Source organism: Oncorhynchus clarkii, chromosome 14 (assembly GCF_045791955.1).
Source record: "Oncorhynchus clarkii lewisi isolate Uvic-CL-2024 chromosome 14, UVic_Ocla_1.0, whole genome shotgun sequence".
Lineage (NCBI taxonomy): Eukaryota > Metazoa > Chordata > Actinopteri > Salmoniformes > Salmonidae > Oncorhynchus > Oncorhynchus clarkii.
The window spans coordinates 3,661,214-3,667,213 of NC_092160.1; positions in this window are offsets into that span (position 1 = coordinate 3,661,214).

Genomic DNA, 6,000 nt, shown 5'->3' on the forward strand with positions numbered 1-6,000 from the left:
TGAGGATTCTAACTGGAGGGGGACTGCGTTGATCATAGACTGTTCTAACCCAGAGTTCGTAGACACTCCGCTGGAACCTACAGTCTCGGGACAATCCCCCTCCCTTCTTACTTTTCCTGAAATCGTCTTTCTCTCTTCGTCTTTCTCTCGTTCACTATGCTCGAAATGTGGCATCGAGACGCTCCGTTTTTTTATTTTGTTTCTGTTTGAACCATTTGACGTACAGCCATGGGCTGGCTACTGGCTCGTATGGTGGGCTGGCTACTGGCTCGTATGGTGGGCTGGCTACTGGCTCGTATGGTGGGCTGGCTACTGGCTCGTATGGTGGGCTGGCTACTGGCTCGCATGGTGGGCTGGCTACTGGCTCGTATGGTGGGCTGGCTACTGGCTCGCATGGTGGGCTGGCTACTGGCTCGCATGGTGGGCTGGCTACTGGCTCGTATGGTGGGCTGGCTACTGGCTCGTATGGTGGGCTGGCTACTGGCTCGTATGGTGGGCTGGCTACTGGCTCGTATGGTGGGCTGGCTACTGGCTCGTATGGTGGGCTGGCTACTGGCTCGTATGGTGGGCTGGCTACTGGCTCGTATGGTGGGCTGGCTACTGGCTCGCATGGTGGGCTGGCTACTGGCTCGCATGGTGGGCTGGCTACTGGCTCGCATGGTGGGCTGGCTACTGGCTCGCATGGTGGGCTGGCTACTGGCTCGTATGGTGGGCTGGCTACTGGCTCGTATGGTGGGCTGGCTACTGGCTCGCATGGTGGGCTGGCTACTGGCTCGCATGGTGGGCTGGCTACTGGCTCGCATGGTGGGCTGGCTACTGGCTCGCATGGTGGGGCTGGCTACTGGCTCGCATGGTGGGGCTGGCTACTGGCTCGCATGGTGGGCTGGCTACTGGCTCGTATGGTGGGGCTGGCTACTGGCTCGTATGGTGGGGCTGGCTACTGGCTCGTATGGTGGGGCTGGCTACTGGCTCGTATGGTGGGGCTGGCTACTGGCTCGTATGGTGGGGCTGGCTACTGGCTCGTATGGTGGGGCTGGCGGCCGCTCAAGGTCAGTTTTGTTTTTCAGCAGAGAGCACCAGGCACCACCTCTCCCAGCCCAATTATGTGACGACCCTGACTGTGTTTTGAAACAGGCAACCGTGCGGTCCATACGTAAGCCCCGCCCTCTCTCTTGTAAACAGTGCTTGCCTCGAATGTCAGGGATGTCAACCGCCATCACGAGGGCACAAGACTTAGAGCTTGCTATAGTTCTAGTGGGCGTGAAACGCAGAGCCATGCCGAGGGGGAAGGAGGGAGGGAAGGAGGTGTTTATGTTCGACGTGAAAGAGGAGATAGATTCCCACCATCCGACTATGTGCCATGCCCCCTTCTGGCAACCCGATAAGGCACTTTATAACACTTACATGACACTTAGCTTATAGGGTGTCACATATTATAACACGTGGAGTGCACATTTCTTTCAGCTGGACTGAATTTCTAAGTTTAGCCGCTGCTGTGTCAAGCTATTGAATTTTTGATTTTATTATAATTTTTTAAAAATAGATGTGGTACTAATATTTTCGTCTCGCTCTTTAAACTGTCATCTCATGTTCTCTTGTTGTTGTACAGTATGGACTGCAGCTACCGCCAAATGGAGTGCTATGTTACTAGTGTAGGAACTATCTGTTTAGTTTTGCAGTTGTACATGTGTTGTACATATTTTGCAAATATGTTTAACATTAAACATTTTAAACACCCCAACCCCCTCTGTGTGATTTTGTGTCTTGCCCTGTTTTTAGTCACTTGCGTTATTCTGCCAGTGTACGGTAACATTTTTCTTGAGGTGGGAATGACGAGAAACCTGTGCAGGGGGGGACATGCAAGGAATGGATTTTATTGTATGACACATTGGATTCTTCGAACATACAGCTGGAAAGTCTGAGCTCAGCCAATCGGACGTGCTCTGAATACCAGGGAGTAGGGAGGGCCCTGTGTTTTGGACTATCATGTCACATGACCTAGATTTGAACCTTTTTATTTGAAGCCTTTTCCAGAAATGAGAATTACACCAAAAATGAAAGCAATTGTCTGAGGATTGTGCAGAACCATCTGACATAAAAAGAAAAGTGGACAGTTTGATGAAAAAGCTTTCAAATAAATGTTAAAAACAAGGTCGCGTGACATGATTCTCCTAAACACAGGGCCCTACCAATAGACCTATAGCATGTCCACACTGTGGAAACAGCCTCTGTATTTGGCACCTGTGATCAAGGCCACGTGAAGCTGGCTCATGTTCTCTCGCTCGCTCGCTCTCTCGCTCGCTCGCTCTCTCGCTCCAGCCCTGGGTCTGATACCGTGTCAATAATGCAGTAGAAGACGCCCCTTCGCTCACGCCTCACGTGGCAGGTAAATCTTTGACCTTCCTCTGCTCGATTCATCCCAATCCAACAGTTCCTTAAAGCTGTCATTTACGGATCTTCTCTCCGCCTCTGTGGCCGTAAAAGGAATGTGATAATATGTCTTTGGGGAGAGAGCACCGTTATGGCCATTCAATAAAGAATCTGTCATTAGTGTTCACATAGGGCGCTGCCCTCTACTCACTGTTGCACTAGCTAGCTACTTCTCCTCAATCTCATCACCGTCATGTCACAACATGTGCAATAACCCTTTAATTCTCCCTTTTAATTGGTAAGCAGCCTTTTAGATGCAGCTTGTGTGAATAACTGTGGCACTGTACACAATTTCTATGGACACATTAGCGTGTCTGAATAGGATTTGGAGGCGGACTTCAAAGTTAAACCATTGTAGATATGAAGTTTGGTAGTGTGGCTTATTGACTAAATTAATTTTGAGGTAATGGTAATTTGTTGGGAGCTTTGGAAGAAAGTTTGGTTTGGTGGACTCTACATTGCCTTGCAAAAATCATCCAACCACCCCCTTGACGTTTTTCCTATTCTGTTACATTACAACCTGTAATTTAAATACATGAAATCCAAATAAAAATCTAATGGACATACACAAAATAGTCCAAATTGGTGAAGTGAAATGAAAAAGTAACTTGTTTAAAAAATACATTTAAAAATGTAAATGTAAAACTGAAAAGTGGTGGATGCATATCTATTCACACCCTTTGCTATGAAGCCCCTAAATAAGATCTGGTGCAACCAATTACCGTCAGAAGTCACATAATTAGTTAGATTGCACACAGGTGGACTTTATTTAAGTGTCACGTGATCTGCCCCATGACCTCGGTATATATACATACGCCTGTTATGAAAGGCCCCAGAGTCTGCAACACCACTAAGCAAGGGGCACGACCAAGCAAGTGACACTATGAAGACCAAGAAGCTCTCCAAACAGATCAGGGACAAAGTTGTGGAGAAGTACAGTTCAGGGTTGGGTAAAAAAAAATTATCTGAAACTTTGAACATCCCACGGAGCACCATTAAATCCATTATTAAAAAATGGAAAGAATATCGCACCACAACAAACCTGCCAAGATAGGGCCGCCCACCAAAACTCACAGACCAGGCAAGGAGGTCATTAATCAGAGGCAACAAAGAGACCACAAAGATAACCCTGAAGGAGCTGCAAAGCTCCACAGTAGAGATTGGAGTATCTGTTCATAGGACCACTTTAAGCCGTACACTCCACAGAGCTGGGCTTTACGGAAGAGTGTCCAGAAAAAAGCCATAGCTTAAAGAAAAAAAATAAACAAACACATTTGGTGTTCGCCAAAAGGCATGTGGGAGACTCCCCAAACATATGGAAGAAGGTACTCTGGTCAGATGAGACTAAAATGTAGCTTTTTGTCCATCAAGGGAAATGGGAAACAAGGAAACACCTCATCTCCCCGAGAACACCATCCTCACAGTGAAGCATGGTGGTGGCAGCATCATGCTGTGGGGATGTTATTCATCGGCAGGGACTGAGAAACTGGTCAGAATTGAAGGAATGATGGATGACGCTAAATACAGGGAAATTCTTGAGGGAAACCTGTTTGTCTTCCAGAGATTTGAGACTGGGACAGAGGTTAACCAGCAGGACAATGACCCTAAGCATACTGCTAAAGCAACACTCGAGTGGTTTAAGGGGAAACATGTAAATGTATTGGAATGGCCTAGTCAAAGCCCAGCCCTCAATCCAATTGAGAATCTGTGGTATGAATTAAAGATTGCTGTACTCCAGCGGAACCCATCCAACTTGAAGGACCTGGAGCAGTTTTGCCTTGAAGAATGGGAAAAAATCCCAGTGGCTAGATGTGCCAAGCTTAGAGACATACCCCAAGAGACTTGCAGCTGTAATTGCTACAAAAGGTGGCTCTACAAAGTTTTGACTTTGGGGGTCGTAAATAGTTATGCGCGCTCAAGTTTTCAGTTTTTTGTTTGTTTCACAATAAAAAATATTTATATCTTCAAAGTGGTATGCATGTTATGTAAATCAAATGATACAAGCCCCCCAAAAACCTATTTTAATTCCAGGTTGTAAGACAACAAAATAGGAAAAATGCCAAGGGGGTGAATCCATTCGCAAGCCACTGTATACGGTGTCATCTTTATGAGCTTGATTTTCCCTTCTCTCCCAGCCAGCTGAAGGTTGTTATTGCTACGCTGCAGTCCGGGGTTTCAGAAACCATCACTATCTGTCTGCTGTGTCAATTCCATTCCAATCTTTGCATCTGAGTGTGAAGAAAATAGCCCTTGTCCTCACCTCCTCGTCCCATCGGCCTGGCCAATGAGAAGCTGATAAGACCTCATGTCTTCACATCGCAACATAATCCTACATACACATAGGTTGTGTGGAGACCCTTTTCTCATGTATCCACCCAGCTCCAGCCCCTGCATGGATCCCTCCCTGCGATTCAATTAACAGCTCAGCCACCTTCACACACCACCCCGCTTCCACAGAGCCCCCTGAAAGACTGCTGGTTTAGATTAATAAGCATGGCTTAATCATTGAGGAGTAATTGTTTGTGTGTGTGTGTGTGTGTGTGTGTGTTTAGCTAGAGTAAAGACTACAGAGCGGAATGATTTGGCTGCTTGGTGTTAATGAACTTCCTGCCTTGTGTTTCCCTGCTGAAAAAAACCCCATCATAAACCAGCAAAGGCTGGTCACCTTGGTCAGTGGTCACCAGCCTCCACTGTGTTTTGCTGGTGCCTTCACTGGTTGACAGAGAGCGACCCGGCTCTGCGTATTTGACTGGTTTGTGACCCACTGACACCCACCCCGGTTAGAGGGGAATGAAGCAGCCCAAGAGTTAACAGTTCCTGTGTGTGTTATTTAAACACACTGAGGAAGATGAACATGGGGATGGTTCTGTAATGCAGAGTGCACTGAAAAGAACAAAGTATGGAATGGATGATATAAATGAGCTATAACCATGTAATGGCATAGAACTTCAGCAGCACAATAGGAAGGACTGTATGATAATTCACTGCTGCAATAAACAGTCGGCTATTACACCGCAATACTCGAGAACAAGGACGGTATCTAATAACGACCTAATAACCATGTATTACATAGTAACACCATATTGATGACTAGGATGGCAATAGCACATTAAGAATAATGGCAAAGACTAAATGTAAATAAATAGGAATTAGTAAACAGTGACATTGAATCCTTGCAGACAATATCAGTAGTAACATAATAACAGGAATGAGAAACTACATGCAATACTGTTTAGGTATCCCATGCCCACCCGTGATCTCGGACTGGAAAAGCACAGTTTGGGCCCGGCTCGTGCTCTTATATGCTTGAGAGAGGATGCAACGGACCCGACTGGCCAGTGCTGGGCTAGCTAGGAGCATCTGACCAATCATGATCAGTGCATGGGAAGAGGGCATGGGGACAGTCTAATTGGCTGGAGACACGAGCTGGAGGTGAGGAGTGATGAGGAGATCTAGACTGAGCAGCATCTGAAACACATTAACAACAACACACACACTGGAAATGAGTCCCACAGGGCCCTGCCTTCGCTGAGTTTTTGCTGGTGACCTGCCTTCGCTGTGTTTTTGCTG